We start from the raw sequence: 21,620 nt of genomic DNA, 5'->3' as shown, positions 1-21,620 counted from the left end.
TTTTTTTCTTTTCAAACCCTTTTGCAATGGCATGAGCTGTCTTTAAACAAAGTTTTGATAAGGTCCACCATATCTTTAACATCAAATGATTTCCCACACTTGCAGCTGTCAGAACTTCCCCTATTGATATTGTATTGGAGAAAGTGCCCCCTCCACCTCCTCCAATTGAACTGACAACAGCCCGTATAGAATGCACTATTAGTGTGTCTGCCCCCACACACCTGCCTCTGTGAATTCCAGACAGTTCAAACAGTTCCCCACTGAAAGGAGGTATCCTCACAAGCCAACCGATTGACAAGTTCCCAGCTTGTGACAAGACACTGTCTTCGGTCCTCCCCGAGATCAATATCAAGGGCAACAATCTCCCATCAAGGCCAAATCTTCTTTGATTGGTGGTCCAAGAGCTTTACAGTGTATGACCGGGACATGTCACAAGCTTCAATTGTCATCGTGAGCTTGCAGACAGACTTTGTCCTGGCCAAACTGCCGTCGCGACGACGTGCGAGTGTAAATATCAGCCATCTTTGAAACTGACAAAGGTCAAGAAGTGATGAAGCCATCCACACAGGTTTAGTGTAAAGTAGCTTTCGGGAGATGATTACAGCTCGTTGGCAAGCTGATTGGTGTCCACTGGTTATCCACAGAGAATAACCTGCAAGATGGTGCTCTCAAACCTCGGCCAAGCCAGGCACAAAATATAACAAAAGGTTGAAGCTTTCAGTGCCATTAGATGGAGGGAAATCGTGTGTCTAGCTCTAGAATTCCCCTGTGTTGAATGGCTAGGTCAACATGAATCTGCAATATTCACACGTAGTGGAACAAAGTCGCCACAAGGGCCAAGCCTCTGATGGAAATATAATGTCCCATATTTAAATGAGACTGGTGAACACAATCAGTTCCCACCTAATGAAGAACCCCTAGCTTTTCAAAGGCAAATCAGAAGATTTCTTGCATGAAGTTTTCCCCACAGGGACAGAAACATGCCACCAAACTGTTCAAAGGTCACGGAAAATATAGCATGATATTAATTTGAAGGAAAGAATCTCATTTTAGAGCATGATTTTGGATCCTAAAGACCTGCTCACATCAACTGTATATTTCCCAGGAGAGTGGTCGTTTTGGAATCAAAGCTTGCTATGAAAATTCTGCATATTTCAAAGTACCTGAAATGCTAGATTTACTGATTACACATCGGAGAAATCTCTTTGAAGATTCTACATGATGGCAGGAAGTCGAATCGCTATCATGATGGTGATTCGGAGGCTGGAACTTTGAGGGTTATCTGTTTGTGTTGATGATGTATTGAACGAGAACTCAGGGTTTCTGCATCGTGGTATCCCACATTAACTCAGCTGCCGCACCTTGTCAGGTTGTCTGGAGCAGACAAACCAGACGGTGGTAATAGGAGATTCAAACAATTTCAATACAGATTTCCTGTCCAAGTATTGAGTGAGTGAGTGATTGGGTGGGGTGAGAGAGTGATTGGATGGAGTGAGCTAGTGAGTGAATGAGTGATTGGATGGAGTGAGTGAGTGAGTGATTGGGTGGAGTGAGCGAGTGAGTGAAAGTGATTGGATGGAGTGAGCGAGTGAGTGAGTGAGTGATTGGGAGAAGTGAGCGAGTGAGTGAATGATTGGATGGAGTGAGTGAGCGAGTGAGTGAATGAGTGATTCGGTGGAGTGAACGAGTGAGTGAATGAGTAATTGGATGGAGTGAGCGAGTGAGTGAAAAAGTGATTGGGTGGAGTGAGCAAGTGAGTGAGTGAATGAGTGATTGGATGGAGTGAGCTAGTGAGTGATTGAGTGATTAGATGGATTGAGTGTGTGAATGAGTGATTGGATGGAGTGAACTAGTGAGTGATTGGGTGGAGTGAGTGAGTGAGTGATTGGGTGGAGTGAGCGAGTGAGTGAAAGTGATTGGATGGAGTCAGCGAGCGAGTGAGTGATTGGGAGAAGTGAGCAAGTGAGTGAATGGTTGATTTGGTGGAGTGAGCGAGTGAGTGAGTGATTGGATGGAGTGAGTGAGTGAGTTAGTGAATGAGTGATTCAGTGGAATGAGCGAGTGAGTGAATGAGTAATTGGATGGAGTAAGTGAGTGTGTGAAAAAGTGATTGGGTGGAATGAGCAAGTGAGTGAATGAGTAATTGGATGGAGTGAGCGAGTGATTGGGAGGAGTGAGTGAGTGAGTGAGTGAATGAATGATTGGGTGGAGTGAGCGAGTGAGTGAAAAAGTGATTGGGTGGAGTGAGCGAGTGAGTGAGTGAATGAGTGATTGGGTGGAGTGAGTGAGTGAGTGATTGGGTGGAGTGAGCGAGTGAGTGAATGAGTGATTGGATGGAATGAGCGAGTGAGCGAGTGATTGGGAGGAGTGAGCGAATGATTGATTGGGTGGAGTGAGCGAGTGATTGGATGGAGTGAGTGAGTGATTCGGTGGAGTGAGCGAGTGAGTGAATGAGTAACCGGATGGAGTGAGCGAGCGAGTGATTGGGAGGAGTGAGCGAGTGAGTGAATGAATGATTGGGTGGAGTGAGCGAGTGAGAGTGATTGGATGGAGTGAGCAAGTGAGCGGGCGAGTGAGTGAGTGAGTGAGTGAGTGAATGAGAGTGAGTGAGTGAATGAGAGTGGATTGGATGGAGTGAGTGAGAGTGGATTGGATGGAGTGAGTGAGTAATTGGATGGAGTGAACTAGTGAGTGAATGAGTGATTGGGTGGAGTGAGTGAGTGAGTGATTGGGTGGGTGGAGTGAGCGAGTGAGTGAAAGTGATTGGATGGAGTGAGCGAGTGAGTGAGTGAGTGATTGGGAGAAGTGAGCGAGTGAGTGAATGATTGGATGGAGTGAGTGAGCAAGTGAGTGAATGAGTGATTCGGTGGAGTGAACGAGTGAGTGAGTGAATGAGTGATTCGATGGAGTGAGCTAGTGAGTGAATGAGTGATTGGATGGAGTGAGTGAGTGAATGAGTGATTGTATGGAGTGAGTGATTGAGTGATTGGATGGATTGAGTGAAAAATTGGATGGATTGAGTGTGTGAATGAGTGATTGGATGGAGTGAACTAGTGAGTGAAAAAGTGATTGGGTGGCGTGAGCAAGTGAGTGAGTGAATGAGTGATTCGATGGAGTGAGCTAGTGAGTGAATGAGTGATTGGATGGAGTGAGTGAGTGAATGAGTGATTGTATGGAGTGAGTGATTGAGTGATTGGATGGATTGAGTGATTGGATGGATTGAGTGTGTGAGTGAGTGATTGGGTGGAGTGAGCGAGTGAGTGAAAGTGATTGGATGGAGTCAGCCAGTGAGTGAGTGATTGGGAGAAGTGAGCAAGTGAGTGAATGATTGATTTGGTGGAGTGAGCGAGTGAGTGAGTGATTGGATGGAGTGAGTGAGTGAGTTAGTGAGTGAGCGAATGAGTGATTCGGTGGAGTGAGCGAGTGAGTGAATGAGTAATTGGATAGAGTGAGCGAGTGAGTGATTGGGAGGAGTGAGCGAGTGAGTGAATGAATGATTGGGTGGAGTGAGCGAGTGAGTGAAAAAGTGATTGGGTGGAGTGAGCGAGTGAGTGAGTGAATGAGTGATTGGATGGAGTGAACAAGTGAGTGAATGAGTGATTCGGTGGAGTGAGTGAGTGAGTGATTGGGTGGAGTGAGCCAGTGATTGGATGGAGTGAGTGAGTGATTCGGTGGAGAGAGCGAGTGAGTGAATGAGTAATCGGATGGAGTGAGCGAGTGAGTGATTGGGAGGAGTGAGCGAGTGAGTGAATGAATGATTGGGTGGAGTGAGCGAGTGAGTGAGTGAATGGGTGGAGTGAGCAAGTGAGCGGGTGAGTGAGTGAGTGAGTGAATGAGTGAATGAGAGTGAGTGAGTGAATGAGAGTGAATGGCTAGAGTGAGTGAATGAATGAGTGATTAGATGGAGTGTGTTAGTAAGTGAGTGGAGTGAGCGGGTGAGTGAGTTAAGTGAGTGGAGTGATTGGGTGGAGCGAGCTAGTGATTGGATGCATCAGCAAGTTAGTGAATGAGTGATTGGGTGGAGTGAGTGAAGTGAGTGGAGTGATTGGGTGGAGCGAGCTAGTGATTGGATGCATCAGCGAGTTAGTGAATGAGTGATTGCGTGGAGTGAGCGAGTGAGTGAATGAGTGAGCGAGCACGTGTACGCAAGTGCATACATGCATGCGTGTGTACATGCAAGTTGGGTTTAATGCCGCCTCAAACAATACTCCAGTGGGGAAACCCACAAGCACTGGCATGTCCATGGGACTCAACTCTACACAGCAAATTGTGGCACCTTAAACAACTGGGCCACCCATGCCCCACCTGTAGGTGAACATAAACCTTGTATCTACCAGTGGAAGACCATGAAACCCTCTAGGGACAGTAAGTAGGACTTAATGCATTGTATCCTGGTTCAATCAGAGCTGACCAATCATCAGACCTACTCCATGTTTTATCAGAATGTCACAGCTATTTGTCTAACTGTGCCTTACACATATCTAACCCCGGCAGGTAAACAGATTTCACATAGCCGGATAAACTGTTTCCTAATGATCCCCACTCGCATCCTGGCTTGATCCCCACTCGCGTCCTGGCTTCTGACGGATCCTGCTTTGTGATCACCAGCAATGCATTATGGTTAGTGTTACATCTCTGAACATACTTATTATAAATCCTTGAACATCATATCAGCGTCTGAGATGAAGGATCATTTGCATAGAAAGATCCAATTGAGGACTTTGAAATAGGAAACTGCTTCAGATAATGACGTCTGACGAGGCATTGAAATAAAATGTCACTTGGGTTCACACACCAATCAGAGATAGAGGTTTGGTATTACAGAGTCACTGTGCTCATCCTGTAATCAATGAAACAAATGAGCATCCCTCTTATTACACTGTTTTCCATTAATTACAATACATAAATAAACCAACCTCAACCATTTACCTGTCATTACCTGATGTGAATGTTGTATTACTTGAAGGAAATTAAACACTGAATACTAACGCTCTTTTGAAGAAGTGCCAGGGCAGTTGAAATAGCAACAACAGTGTCTTCTTCAAAGAAAGACAGCAAATTAATGTTATCTTAAAACATGTTTGTTTGTTCCTTTGTTGTTTAACACCACACTCAGCAATATATAGCTAGAGCTAGCGGTCTGTAAATAATCAAGTCTGGACTAAACAATCCAGTGATTGACATCATGAGCATCAACCTACGCAATTGGGATATGATGACAAGCATCAACCAAGTCAGCAAGCCTGACCACCCGATCCCGTTAGTCGCCTCTTACAACAAGCATAGTCGCCTTCTACAGCAAGCATGGGTTGCTGAAGACCTATTCTAGCCCAGATCTTCACAGGTCTAATGCTGCTTTGAACAGTTTCCCAGTTATATCATGGCATGTCAGCTTAATGTGGGAGGAATTCTGAAGAGATGCAGGTCCTAGACGTTTACCATTATGATTCGAACCCATAATCATAGGTTGCTGGCGTGCCCAAGGGACGTAACTCTGCACAGCGAATTGCAGCACCTAAGACGATTGACCCCCATACTTGATTGACGCCCTGAATGAATATTACATCAATTATCCCTACCATCCAAAACAGGTGTAACACCAAAACAAAATTTCATGCATCAAAACATATCCATAACTGACGGAATCTAAATAAATTCTGGGAAAGTCTGGATGGAATCAATCCTTCATTTTCCACTTTTTTTCCCTCGTAGCTTGAACAGTGGCTATTCTGGATCAAAGGAGACCCATATATCAACAGGGCTGACCAGATACTTGCCAGGTTTCCAATACAATATGTAAATGTTACAAACAAATTGCATTCCCGTAGGAAGCGCTGTTAGCTGAAAACATGGCTCTCATGATGAATTATGACCAGTCATAACTGCAGTGTCTCTTACAGCCCTTATCACCAACACTACACAGATGTAAAGGGAGACATGGAAACTGACCAGTCATAACTGCAGTGTCTCCTACAGCCCTTATCACCAACACTACAGAGATGTAGGGGGAGACATGGAAACTGACCAGTCATAACTGCAGTGTCTCCTACAGCCCTTATCACCAACACTACACAGATGTAGGGGGAGACATGGAAACTGACCAGTCATAACTGCAGTGTCTCCTACAGCCCTTATCACCAACACTACACAGATGTAGGGGGAGACATGGAAACTGACCAGTCATAACTGCAGCGTCTCCTACAGCCCTTATCACCAACACTACACAGATGTAGGGGGAGACATGGAAACTGACCAGTCATAACTGCAGTGTCTCCTACAGCCCTTATCACCAACACTACACAGATGTAAAGGGAGACATGGAAACTGACCAGTCATAACTGCAGTGTCTCCTACAGCCCTTATCACCAACACTACACAGATGTAGGGGGAGACATGGAAACTGACCAGTCATAACTGCAGCGTCTTCTACAGCCCTTATCACCAACACTACACAGATGTAGGGGGAGACATGAAAACTGACCAGTCATAACTGCAGCATCTCCTACAGCCCTTATCACCAACACTACACAGATGTAGGGGGAGACATGGAAACTGACCAGTCATAACTGCAGCATCTCCTACAGCCCTTATCACCAACACTACACAGATGTAGGGGAGACATGGAAACTGACCAGTCATGACTGCAGCATCTCCTACAGCCCTTATCACCATCACTACACAGATGTAGGGGGAGACATGGAAACTGAACAGCCATAACTGCAGCATCTCCTACAGCCCTTATCACCAACACTACACAGATGTAGGGTGAGACATGGAAACTGACCAGTCATAACTGCAGCATCTCCTACAGCTCTTATCACCAACACTACACAGATGTAGGGGGAGACATGGAAACTGAACAGCCATAACTGCAGCATCTCCTACAGCCCTTATCACCAACACTACACAGATGTAGGGGGAGACATGGAAACTGACCAGTCATAACCGACATTGCTCTGTCCCCTCTACCGACATTGCTCTGTCTCCTCTAGCGACAGTGTTCTGTTCTCTCACCCGACATTATTCTGTCCTCTCAACTGAAATTGCTCTGTCCCCTCTACCGACATTGCTCTGTTCTCTCTACCGACATTGCTCTGTCCCCTCTACCGACATCGCTCTGTCCCCTCTACCGACATTGCTCTGTCCCCTCTACTGACATTGCTCTGTCTCCTCAACCGACATTACTCTGTCTCCTCTACCGACATTGCTCTGTCTCCGAAACCGACATTACTCTGTCCCCTCTACCGACATTGCTCTGTCCCCTCTACCGACATCGCTCTGTCTCCTCTACCGACATTGCTCTGTCTCCTCAACCGACATTACTCTGTCTCCTCTACCGACATTGCTCTGTCTCCTCAACCGACATCACTCTGTCTCCTCTACCGACATTGCTCTGTCTCCTCAACCGACATTGCTCTGTCTCCTCAACCGACATCACTCTGTCCTCTCTACCGACATTGCTCTGTCCTCTCTACCGGCATCTCTCTGTCCTTGCAACCAACATTACTCTGTCCTCTCAACTTACATCACTCTGTCCCCTCAACCGACATTACTCTGTCCTCTCAACCGATATCGCTCTGTCCCCTCAACCGACATTACTCTGTCCCCTCAACCGACATTACTCTATCCCCTCAACCGACATTACTCTATCCCCTCAACCGACATTTCTTGGTTCCCTCAACCGACATTTCTCGGTCCCCTCAACTAACACTGCTCTCTGCCACCTCAACTTACAAAGCATCTATAGCAAATACCCTATGAATTCCTCCAGTAATGGATGCCCCCTTAGGGGATCAATTAAAGACTAACAAGAAACATATCCTACTTCACAACTTCCACATTCCACAAGTTATTCTAGAAGAATCACTCCAACCTTTCATCAGCACTGTTTCCTCCTCTATGAAACAGAAACACCCTTCAAGCTTGATACACTTGATGACAAGAACAAACGGAAAGTATGAGACTATATTGTTCCACTGCTGCATGCGGTCCGTTACAAAGCCAGGCAGTTTCTATAGCTCTCTACTCACAGGGGTCTCTAATTGGCTGGTTTCGTAGCAGGAGAGGAGGGGAGGACAATGGCCACGAAGGTGATATAGATGAAGACAAAAGCCAAGATATCCATAGAGACTATTGAGATGGGGCACTGCTTCAACTCCTGCAGGTCATTACTGGTTTGGGACCGACCATGTCATAATCAGTGAGGCCATATTTTTGTTTCTTGGGTCACTGCTGTAAGGCATTATATTAGATTCTTGCAAGCTTGAGTAACCAAACAATTGGGATTTTACTACCTCCCAGCTGAAATGTGCACCATTGTTAACCATGGTCACCAAGGTTTACCATACTAAACCATGCTAAACCGTGGTCACTTTCATTACTTACCATGGTATACCATGGTCATCTTAGACATATCCATGGTAGACCTTGTGATCTTAAACAAAACCATGGTAGACCATGGTCATCTTAGACAAAACCATGGTAGACTATGGTCATCTTAGACAAATCAATGGTAGACCATGGTCATCTGTAACAAAACCATGGTAGACCATGGTCATCTGTAACAAAACCATGGTAGACCATGGTCATCTGTAACAAAACCATGGTAGACCATGGTCATCTTAGACAAATCAATGGTAGACCATGGTCATCCTAGACAAATCAATGGTAGACCATGGTCATCTTAGACAAATCCATGGTAGACCATGGTCATTTTAGACAAATCAATGGTAGACCATGGTCATTTTTAACAAAACCATGGTCTACCATGGTCATCTTAGACAAATCCATGGTAGACCATGGTCATCTTTAACAAAACCATGGTAGACCATGGTCATCTTAGACATATCCATGGTAGACCATGGTCATCTTTAACAAAACCATGGTAGACCATGGTCATCTTAGACATAGCCATGGTAGACCATATTTATTTCAAAATATGATTAAAATAATGAAAATTGACCTTCTGTTTCATAATTTTGAATTTCATTTTTGAATAACTAATAATGGTAACATCAAATGAAAAGTAATTCTATTTTATTAATAGCATTGGTAAGAGTGAGTGAGTGAGTTGGGTTTAACGCCGCTTTTAACATTATTCCAGTTATATCACGGCGTGTCAGCTTAATGTGGGAGGAAAGCCCGAAGTGATGCAGGTCTCGGACGTTTACCACTTCGGTGAAACCCACGAGCACGGGTATGGAGCTGACAAACCTAGAAACATAATCGGGGCGAACCGGGATTCGAACCCACAATCATAGGTTTCTGGCATGTCCAAGGAACGCAACTCTGCACAGCGAATCGCGGCGCCTCAGACGACTGGGCCACCCGTGACCCCAGCATTGGTAAGAAGCATTAAAACCCAATTTTTTATAACCCTAATATTAAAATTAACAGGAAATCATTTTTCTTGAAATGCTGGTTTGAGAAGGGCATCTCCCAAATTATAGACTTGGTCAAGGCCAATGAGGAGTTTCTGTCATATGAGGAATTTAATGATATGTATGGTATTTGTTCATCCTATTTGGAGTTTTATGGTGTTGTTAGCAGCGTTAAACAATACCTTGGAGCTCTAAATTTAGTTAGAGTTCCAACAGATTCTGTGGAGGATCAGCGCTGTGTGGTAAAAACTATTTGTAGTTCCAAGTCCGGTTCAAAACATATTTATTTTTCATTGGTTTCTACAGAAGTAAAAACTAAAGGGCAGGAAAAGTGGGAATTACAATTTGAAAACTTAAATTGGAACAATATTTATAATAAAATTTTCAGTACAACACAGGATGTCAAACTGCGATGGTTTCAATACAAAATTACCCACAGAATTCTCACCCCTAATACTTTTCTGTATTTACTCAATTATGCTCAGAATGATTTGTGCTCCTTCTGTCACAATGAAAAGGAAACAATTACTCACTTGTTTTGGGAATGTGATGTAATAAAACAATTTTGGGATGAAGTGTCATTGTGGATCGACCAGTGCTTTCATGTTTATAATATGACATTTTGTGCAGAATTGATACTTTTTGGAGTTAAAGAGAACATAAAAACAGATAAAGTGTTTGATTTACTTTTACTAATTGCAAAATACTATATTTATAGATGCAAATTCCAAAATACAAAACCTTATTTTCATGTTTATAAAAAGGAAGCTTTTTCACGATACAACATTGAAAAAGATATTGCTTTCAAGACAGGTAATCAACAGAAATTCTATGGTGCTTGGATGCTGTATCATCAACTTTTCGAAAATGAGGAGCAGCTTTCAATTTAATTTTAGTTTTGTACTTAAGATTTTAATGTTTGAGACCATGTACTTTCCTAAACTGCAATATGATATATAAACAAGAGTGAATGTGTGAGTGAGAAGTATGTTATTTTCTGTATAAAAAAAACAACAAAGTAAGATGTACTGATAAGTTGTGCTTTATGTCATGGGCTTTCTGCTACCCTGGGCGGAAGCCCATTTATGTAACAGGTGTGTCTTTCTAAAAACAATAAAAGGAAAAAAAAAAAGAAGCATTAAAACATGTAAGTGGCAGATGAAAAATATTTTTCTCCGGGAATTAATGTTTTCTTTCATAAATATTCATTACACATATCACAGATATCCTTGTACTTGAAGTTTGTGTGCATTGAGCAATCCTAGAGTTGAACACCTCACTTAGAGACATGTGAAAATGAATAAGTGTGATTTTGTTTTCGTTGGGGACACCATTTGGTCTGCAAATTTCGAGGAATATGACTGTAACTTTGCGGCAAGCAATAAGAATTCAAACAAATAGCATGATGTTCTATTTATCAGCAATCCATAATATTGAAAGACTTATAATAAAAAATATAAGAAAACAATGTCTTTGAAAAGTGGCACAACTTCATCACTTGATTGATGTGACTGCAGAGATTCACAACAAAATATTGAAGAATAAATGAGTTACGCTTGAAAAAAAAATCTGCACACATCTGAAACTACCGTTTGTGCTGCCCGCCCCTAAATTGTTTTTTCTTGCTTATTGCTTGCTATTTATTAAAAAAAAAAAAGATGAGAGAAAATTTTCTGTAATGCAAAACAAGATAGATATTCATCAGTATCAATAGCCGAGATAATTCAGGATAACACTTACCTTCATTTACATCTATGGCAATGTAAGTAATCAGTCAACATGTTCTAAATAGTTTGCTTTCATTGCATGAGTTTGTGTGTTTTCACAGCTTGAGGGAAAAATATTACTTGCATGTGTAATTTTGGACAGGTTATCTTCAAGATGTTTTTAGAGACTAATTACACCATTCACACTGATTCTTGATACTCCAAATTTGGCTGCTATGGACCTTTATGATGGTGTCAATAACAATGTCAATTTATATTATAAAACATTGTTCACCATGGTCGATTTCTTTTCATGTCATGGTATACCATGCTCTCAGTTGTCATAAAAATAAATCATTGGTTATTGTAATGGTCCTTTCAGCATGTATTTTATGGTCATTGACTATGGAATACCATGTCTGCGATAATTGGCACCACAGAATTTGGGGGTAAATGGTCATGGACCATGGTATAACATGGTGTATTTGACCATGGTTCACCATGGTATATCATGGTATATCATGGTATAACATGGTATAACATGGTCCTTTCAGCTGATATTTTATGGTCATTTGCCATGGTATATCATGTCTGCGGTAATTGGCACCACAGAATTTGGTGGTAAGTGGTCATGGACCATGGTACACCATGGTGATTTTGGTACCACAGAATTTGGTGGTAGACCATCGTGTATGTGTATTTGACCATGGTATACCACTAGACTAGACTGATAACCTCACCCACTAGATTGATAACCTCACTCCTCTAGACAGAAAATCTCACCCCACTAGACTGATAACCCCATCCCACTAGGCTGATAACCTCACCCCACTAGACTGATAACCTCACCCACTAGACTGATAACCTCACCCCACTAGATGGATAACCTCACCCTACTAGACTGATAACCTCACCCTACTAGACTGATAACCTCACCCCACTAGACAGACAACCTCAGCCTGTAGACTGATAACCTCATCATACTAGATAGATAACCTTATCCCACTAGACTGATAACCTAATCCCTGACTAGATAGATTACCTTACCCCACTAGACTGATAACCTCACCCTACTAGACTGATAACCTCACCCCACTAGACTGATAACCTCACCCTACTAGACTGATAACCTCACCCCAGTAGACTGATAACCTCACCCTACTAGACTGATAACCTCACCCTCTAGACTGATAACCTCACCCCACTAGATTGATACCCTCACCCCTCTAGACAGACAACCTCAGCCTGTAGACTGATAACCTCATCCCACTAGATAGATACCCTTACCCTCTAGACAGACAACCTCAGCCTGTAGACTGATAACCTCACCCCACTAGATTGATACCCTCACCCCACTAGACAGACAACCTCAGCCTGTAGACTGATAACCTCATCCCACTAGATAGATAACCTTATCCCACCAGACTGATAACCTAATCCCTGACTAGATAGATAACCTTACCCCACTAGACTGATAACCTCACAAAACTAGATTGATAACCTCACCCCGCTAGATTGATACCCTCACCCTACTAGACTGATAACCTCACCCCAGTAGACTGATAACCTCACCCACTAGTATGATAACCTCACCTATTACAATCTGATAACAGGGTTAAGACATCACTAGACAAGGATAGTTACAAATTCATTAATCTTACAACTTATCAAACACCCAGCTGAAATGGGATGGAATCACCATGGTATAACTTGGTCCACAGACCATTAGCATGGTAAATTTGACCATGGTATACTATGACCAAATATACCATAGTGTACCATGGTCAAAAATATCATGGTCTACCATGCTTGACTACTGTAATATCTTCGCAACAGTCTTACTAAATATAGCAACACAATATCAATAGCAGTTTAACTATTGTAATATCATTATTACAGTCTATATTTTACACAGTATAAATAGTAGTTTAACTATTGTAATACCATCACAATAGTCTATTGTTACACAGTATAAATAGTAGTATAAATAGTAGTTTAACTATTGTAATATCATTACAACAGTCTTACTAAATAATGCAACACTGTGTCGATAGTGAAAATACCCCTAGTAGATGGCTTATGTACCGGTACCCACTTTCTCCAATGACCCAGCAGGCTGATACTCTGTGAGACAAGTGAATGTAAGAGCTTTTACATAACAGGATCAACACATGCAGCGACTACATCCACATCAAGGGTGACAGGCCAACACTGGGCTGATTAATTAACTAACGGTCATTCAGCAATGTCCGCACAATTTACAGCCTTGCTGGAATGAAATCGGGACCAAAACAAAAGAGAAGCATATCATTTTCTCTGAGATGACATAAGGGTTGCACAATCTCAGCGATGGCAGCTGGAAATATGGCCTAATCAAGCCCAAAACGATGAAATCAATAACATACGGCAATTCTCGCCCCTGAGACACCAATGGAGTGGCTGGTTGGTATTGTCCATCTCACTTCCACATCTGACAGTGCAGTATTCAACAGCTGAACTCCCGGCCTTCTGCTGGCTAAGTCACCAGTGGGATACAAACGTGAGTAAACTTCACTTCATTACTTCATATTCAATGCACAGCAACAAAGTGGAAGTTTTTCCTAGACAAAATCATCTTATTTTTTTTGTTTCAAACAGTAATTCTCCTTTGAATTTGAAAAACTGTTTAAGAGCTCATGGCTTCTAAAGCGTATGTTTTGGATTCAACATCACTTTTAGTATCATTAGTTGGAGGTTGATTGCAGGTTGAGTTGGGTTCAATGCTGCTTTGAGCAATATTTCACCATCTGAACAGGTGTTTGCTTGATGTGGGAAGAGTGAGTGAGTTGGGTTTAATGCTAGAAACCAGTGTTCAAAACAGACATCAGCCTGTAGGCCCGAGGCCGACAGATTAGTTCCCAGGCTGATAGATTTAAATTTCAGCAGGCCCTTACGGCCAACAGTTTATTTAAGTAATTATTTATTTAGCATTTTTTAAGTAATGTGATAAATATTAGTCATATTTACAAACAATAGGACTAGACCTTTCAAATGGTAGATGACATGTACTTGCAAAGATGTTTTACAAGCTGAAAATTTCCAGATAAATGTCGGCTTCATCTAGCACCGCCAAATCTCTGGGAACTCAGCGTGTTAGCAGTAAAAGCTTCTGGTTGACTGGTTGTGAGTTGTCATTTCTATTGCAAGAGTATGTCTCCCTGCTTCAGCTAAAATGTTTGGCCTACAGTTTTTCCACTGGGCCTACAGTTTTTCCACTGGGCCTACAGTTTTTCCACGGGCCTACAGTTTCTTAAATGTGCTGGCCCTTAAGGCTCTAAGTTTAGTCTGCTGAGTTTCAGACACTGCTGGAAACAGTATTTGCATGATGTGACAGCTTGATGTGGGAAGAGTGAGTGAGATGAGTTTAATGATGGGAACAGCATTTCAGTTCTTGCATGATGTGGGAAGAGTGAGTGAGTTGGGTTTAATGCTGGGAACAGCATTTCAGTTCCTGCATGATGTGTCAGCTCGATGTGGGAAGAGTGAGTGAGTTGGGTTTAATGCTGGGAACAGCATTTCAGTTCTTGCATGATGTGTCAGCTTGATGTGGAACGAAGCCCAAAGTATTGTAGGTCATATATGTTCACCAGCTGGGTGAAACCTACAAAGCAGGGAGTCCTACACTGATCACAGGCTGACCGAGGAGATTTTAGTCCTACACTGATCACAGGCCGACCAAGGAGATCTCAGTCCTACACTGATCACAGGCCGACCAAGGAGATTTTAGTCCTACACTGATCACAGGCCGACCAAGGAGATCTCAGTCCTACACTGATCACAGGCCGACCGAGGAGATTTTAGTCCTACACTGATCTCAGGCCGACCAAGGAGATCTCAGTCCCATCATGCATCTGAGTCCTACACTGATCTGGGTCCTTTGAGTTTTACATTTATAAAACCCTCATTCACCAAAGTTAGGTCTACTGAAGCTAATAGCCACAATGCCAATGTGTTTGGCTGATACACTGCAATGAGCTGTAACTGGCAATACTCATCTGAACAAAGTACCTTGAAGGAATAAGCTGATGGGTTAGGCTACTACAGTATTTCACAGGAATAATGGCATGATAGATTAACATGGGAGAACAGTCAAAAGGGATGCAGATTGTAAATTTACAAGCTGACAGACCCAAGATTAACAAGAAAACATCGTTATCACTATCCCCTGTCATGGGGCACATAAGAATTCTGTGTGTTCATGAAGTAGTGAATATAAACTATAAAAAGAGAGATCTATAAAGCCTTAAGAAGAGATAGGCACTAGGGTCGCTTTATGTCATCAGAAAGAATTATTAAATGTGAAATTACAACACAGTCAAAAAGTTCCCTCCCTGGAAAAAATAATTTATGGCACCAATCCTTGATCACAGTCTTTATAAGTACCTCTTAGATAAGCTAACCTGAGTTGTTTCTAAGAAAACATGTCCCCATTGCAGACAGTATGCACTTTGGAAAATAACACTGATAAGGCTGTAACTGTGTATGCTCAAAATCTAAAGACATGTTGCAAGGGAATTTACTCTCGAAAGTAATTATTTACGGGACCAATTTTCGAACTCATCTTGACAAGTTTCTCTCAGTTAAATTAATAAAGTTTCATTTATATAACGTCAGTAGTTTCTTAGAAAAATTGTTCCCACTGCAATGAAACGATGCACTTTAAGTTGAAAAGCATGGAGCAAGGGCAACAACTCTGTAATAAAGAAATGACGGCACCAATTTTCAAACTTAGTCTTGACAAGTATCTCTTAGATAAGCATGCAAACTGTCATTCATATACCGGTAACTTAAGTAGTTTCTGAGAAAACTTGTCCCAATTTCACGCAGTATGCACTAAGTTGCATGGAGCAAGAGTCATAACTCTGTAAAAAATGAATTTAAGACACCAATTTTCAAACAAATTTAAGATCATGACCAGTAATATCGAACTAGTTTTTGAGAAAATCTGTCCCCTTTGAGAAGTTGACGAACAGACAGACGGACGAACTCCCTTCCTACATGGTTCCTGTTCCGTGATAATAATCCAGATAAATTGCAAATTCAAACCAATTATCAGAAGATGCTTGGACAAACATGAGACACAACTCAATGGTGAGGAAAAATGGGGATTATTGCACTTATATATAGCGATGTGCGCGCGCGCTTGTACTATAGTCCCGACTCGATTTTATAGTGCTAGCCCACTGATATACCATGCCGCAGGTTAAACATAATACCCAACAGCATACCGACTCTAAGCTGACCAGTCCTAGTTTTTGCCCCTTAATCCCAAGTGCCAGGCAGGGTAACAACAAGTACGATCTATAAACGTCTTTTGGTATGACGAGGCCAGGGATCGAACCCCCGACCTTCCACACTCCGGGCAGACACTCATCCACTAGACGACAAAGGCGGTCCCATACCTGTTATAAACAAATGACGTTTTAAACCACAAGCTGGGCAACCAAAGACAAATTGTTTGTTGCAATAACATTAAAAATAATAATTATTTGTTGTTTAACGGAGCACACAGCAATAGAACAGCAATATAATGGCAGCCTGTGAATAATCAGGACCAGACAATTGAGTTGATATTATGAACAGACTCACAGTGTTGGAGCATGTTACAAGCTAACAACCAAGTCGAGCCCGTCACATCATTAATGATTTCTCGTACAACAAGTAAGGTTTCTGGGGACAATTTCTAACCCAGAATCCTGGGGGTCGATACCTTTCAGATTTGTAGTTCAGGTTTGACTGATGTCCAAAGTACAAATCAAAGTGACAAAGGTACCTCAGTGCTGCTACATTACTGTTGGCAAGTTCGAGGGCAGGAATTGATAAATGACAACTACTGGCTTCAAAGATTGCTTTGTGCAATGAGAACAAAAGCTTTCCTCACTGCAATGAGGACAAATGTTTTCCTCTATAAAATGGCAGGGAACAAATGGCCCTTGTTGATAAGTTCATTAGACTTCTATTTATCAAACAAAATTGTCTGGAAGTCATAAAAAAATCATGCACAGAAATTGTTTGAAATAAGTAAAGGCTTGACTTTACTTCTCCATCAACCAAACTTGTGATATTCGAAGAGACATTTAAGAAACATAAATATTTGAGAAGGTTTAAGAGGTCTCAACAAGCTTCTTTTAGTATTTGGGGAACGTACACGTTAGACTGAAGAATGTCACGTCCTGTGCAGCTGACCTGCGAAGACGTTAGGGTCTACTCCAGTAACGTCTTGAGTAAACATCCTCTCAGAAACAAATGCACCAGCAACATCAGAAAGTGACTGCACTTACAAAGAATCAAATGGAAATAAATATTTGGACAGTCTCTGATTGATGGAGTTTCCCATCCCAATATGATGCATCATCCTGCTGTAGAGCTACGCAGGTACATTTGTCTGAAGATCCCCATGCCAGATCATCTCATTCTGACGATGATTAAATAGTCACAATTGGGATAAATGTGTATTTGACTGCCCAGAGGTCTCCTGGCACAAGTTGTGCAACATAATACAGTGAAGTGAGGTGCCCTAGATCGCAAGGACAGGACCCACAGTTATATTAATGAAGAGTTTATCAAACAGGTCAATCCTATTCTTTTGGGGAGGTATTTTCCATTCCACTGTGCCTGGAGGCAGCTGCAGTATACAGAAAAGGCTAACAGCTGGTTAAGGTTTGGGGTTCGAACCAAAAGACGTCAAAAGATGGTACTTGTTGTTACCCTGTCTGGCGCTCAGCATTAAGGGGCTAAAACAAGGACTGGTCGGCTCAGAGTCAGTATACTGTGTCTGAGTGGGGTATTCATGTTAAACTGCGGCATGGTATCTCAGTGTGCTAGCACTATAAATCGGCATCAGTCCGGACTGGTACAAGCAGCCACACACACACACCAACAGGCATGCACGTCGCTATATAAGTGCAATAATCTTGGACGCGACGTTAAACCCAATTTCACCTCACCTCACAACTGGTTAAAGAAATGTAGAAAATGGTTTGCAAGTACTCTTGAAAACAAAAGTCCCTTCACTGCCATTTTAGAAGGTCCAAGAAATCAGTAAATACCATTTCAAGTCTCATTGTCTTTAGTTTGGTGAAATGCATGCCAAAACAGCTACAACCTAACACCAGATTAAAGAACCTTCCTTCTACCTAACATAATGTAGAACCTAAATGAATGTCCCTTCGAATGACATTACTTGTTGTCAAAGAAAACAAGACCTAAATAGGAATGCCCCCTTCTTCCAACTTACAAACAGGGCAATTCATATTGATGAGATAACTTCCAATCAATTTCAGTTTGTGAAAGCACATGCCCCAGTGAAGTACAATGTTAAAGGGCTATGTCTCTAGCTACCATAATCAGTAAATAACATGTACTTCTGTATTATGTTTTTGCCTCGATAGATTATCACCCAACCCCCATCTGACCACTGACACTGTGGCCACTCAACCCCCATCTGACCATTGACACTGTGGCCACTCAACCCCCATCTGACCATTGACACTGTGGCCACTCAACCCCCATCTGACCACTGACACTGTGGCCACTCAACCCCAATCTGACCACTGACACTGTGGCCACTCAACCCCAATCTGACCACTGACACTGTGGCCACTCAACCCCCATCTGACCATTGACACTGTGGCCACTCAACCCCCATCTGACCACTGACACTGTGGCCACTCAACCCCCATCTGACCACTGACACTGTGGCCACTCAACCCCCATCTGACCACTGACACTGTGGCCACTCAACCCCCATCTGACCACTGACACTGTGGCCACTCAACCCCCATCTGACCACTGACACTGTTGCCACTCAACCCCCATCTGACCACTGACACTGTGGCCACTCAACCCCCATCTGACCACTGACACTGTGGCCACTCAACCCCCATCTGACCACTGACACTGTTGCCACTCAACCCCCATCTGACCACTGACACTGTGGCCACTCAACCCCCATCTGACCACTGACACTGTGGCCACTCAACCCCCATCTGACCACTGACACTGTGGCCACTCAACCCCCATCTGACCACTGACACTGTTGCCACTCAACCCCCATCTGACCACTGACACTGTGGCCACTCAACCCCCATCTGACCACTGACACTGTGGCCACTCAACCCCCATCTGACCACTGACACTGTGGCCACTCAACCCCCATCTGACCACTGACACTGTGGCCACTCAACCCCCATCTGACCATTGACACTGTGGCCACTCAACCCCCATCTGACCACTGACACTGTGGCCACTCAACCCCCATCTGACCATTGACACTGTGGCCACTCAACCCCCATCTGACCACTGACACTGTGGCCACTCAACCCCCATCTGACCATTGACAACTGTGGCCACTCAACCCCCATTGAGTGACATTGTGGCCACTCAACCCCATCTAACCATTGACAACTGTGGCCACTCAACCCCCATTGAGTGACATTGTGGCCACTCAACCCCCATCTGACCAGTGACACTGTGCCCACACATCACCCACCTGACATTGTACCCACCTGACATTGTACCCACCCCCATCTGACCACTGACACTGTGGCCTCTCAACCCCCATCTGACCAGTGACACTGTGCCCACACAACCCCCCAATGAGTGACACTGTGGCCACTCAACCCCCATCTGACCATTGACACTGTGCCCACGCATCACCCACCTGACATTGTGCCCACCCAACCCCAATGTGAACAGTGACAGTAACAATGTCTGCCCCGAACACCCACAGGAAACTTTATAATGCAGAAGTTGCAACAAAATGAGTCTCAATTCTCTCCCAGACACAAATCGATGAGGACATTAGTCTGTCAACAGCCACCTTCCATAGAAATAAACATTAACGCCACACCTCAGGGGATGTCTCGATATCCTCCATGAAATATCAGGCTTTCAAAGCAAACACTGACTAAATATGCTGCTGTTACATAGGAAAGTAGCGCAACCATCCGCCTTGAAGGTCGCAATCATACAAACATCTGCCGTCAAGGTCACAATATTGTCAGCCATTATACAAACATCTGCCGTCAAGGTCACAATATTGTCAGCCATCATACAAACATCTGCCGTCAAGGTCACAATATTGTCAGCCATCATACAAACATCTGCCGTCAAGGTCACAATATTGTCAGCCATCATACAGACATCTGCCGTCAAGGTCACAATATTGTCAGCCATCATACAAACATCTGTCTTGAAGGTCACAATATTGTCAGCCATCATACAAACATCTGCCTTCAAGGTCACAATATTGTCAACCATCATACAAACATCTGCCTTCAAGGTCACAATATTGTCAGCCATCATACAGACATCTGCCGTCAAGGTCACAATATTGTCAGCCATCATACAAACATCTGCCTTCAAGGTCACAATATTGTCAACCATCACACAAAAAGGTTTGGATTTGCTTTATGTGACCATGTCTCTAACTTAACACATGGCCTGTCGCTATTTAGACAGAAGTCATTCTGAAATCATTTCTGCAGACAAGTGTTGCTGACTTAACATGCAACAAGCATTCTTCTGTTAAGGCTGTGAACAGCAGTGACGTCAACTGGTACTGGAGCCAAATGGTAGGCAGAGTTCACGATAAGTGAGAAGACATGGTTCAAATCAACAATTCTTAAGTAAAAAAAAAACAAGCTGTAAGATGTAATTGCTTTCAATCATTAAGTATTTATCAAATTGTGGACACATTCCTGAAATATTTTTTTTATGTTTCTTTCTGATTACGAAGCATAAATTAAAACACAGATGAACAACTGAATCTAAAAACCAATACAAAAGAAAACACATGTTGATAACATGGGGAATAATTTCAACAGCTCTCAGCAATTATTTTCCACAATTCCATCTCAGTCTTGACCTCGCAGAATCCTGTGTTGGGATATCCAGCAATGATAACCTTGACCAGTGACAGCAGTATCCTGCCATTACCAAAACATGCACAGGATAATTGGAGCATGTTTCCGCCTCGTTACCATAATGAGAGCTGTCTATTGCCCACGGTGACACCACTCATACATATTGCAGCATGATCTACCGATTCCCACTTCAGCTGATGCGCATATCATGTTAAAACTAGGATAGTTTGGGGAAATTGTTTGTTTTATGGCATCAATAGCTGTTCACTGCTTTAAATGATCAAGTCACTGCAATGAAGGCTGTGTAATGCATAAATGATATTTCAGTCTCCTGCTGTAGTCGAACATTCCACCAAGGAGGTGCACACTGACTCTAATGTGACAATCACGCTCGGTCAGTGGTGTGTCCCATGTCACACTCGGTCAGTGGTGTGTCCCATGTCACACTCGGTCAGTCGTGTGTCCCATGTCACGCTCTGTCAGTGGTGTGTCCCTTGTCAAGCTTGGTCAGTGGTGTGTCCCATGTCACACTCGGTCAGTGGTGTGTCCCATGTCACGCTCTGTCAGTGGTGTGTCCCATGTCACACTCGGTCAGTGGTGCATCCCATGTCACACTCGGTCAGTGGTGT

General features: G+C 43.0%; 2 protein-coding genes across 2 annotated transcripts in view; one reads left to right on the top strand and one right to left on the bottom strand.

Moving 5' to 3' along the window:
• The window catches only part of LOC124137492 (arginine--tRNA ligase, cytoplasmic-like), a 142,694-nt gene that overhangs the window by 26,765 nt on the left and 94,309 nt on the right, over positions 1–21,620 (bottom strand). The gene's annotated exons all lie outside the window — the stretch shown is intronic.
• Positions 13,302–21,620, top strand: part of LOC124137493 — a 39,478-nt gene continuing 31,159 nt past the window's right edge. Inside the window, exon 1 of the mRNA XM_046503822.2 lies at positions 13,302–13,625. The gene's annotated coding sequence lies outside the window, so the exon portion shown is untranslated. The remainder of the gene's footprint in view (positions 13,626–21,620) is intronic.

The sequence above is a fragment of the Haliotis rufescens genome, unplaced genomic scaffold, assembly GCF_023055435.1.
Source record: "Haliotis rufescens isolate VD_foot unplaced genomic scaffold, xgHalRufe1.0.p SCAF_7, whole genome shotgun sequence".
NCBI classification, from domain to species: Eukaryota; Metazoa; Mollusca; class Gastropoda; order Lepetellida; family Haliotidae; genus Haliotis; species Haliotis rufescens.
The sequence above is the reverse complement of the archived record's forward strand: the minus strand, read 5'-3'. Positions and strand labels throughout refer to the sequence as shown.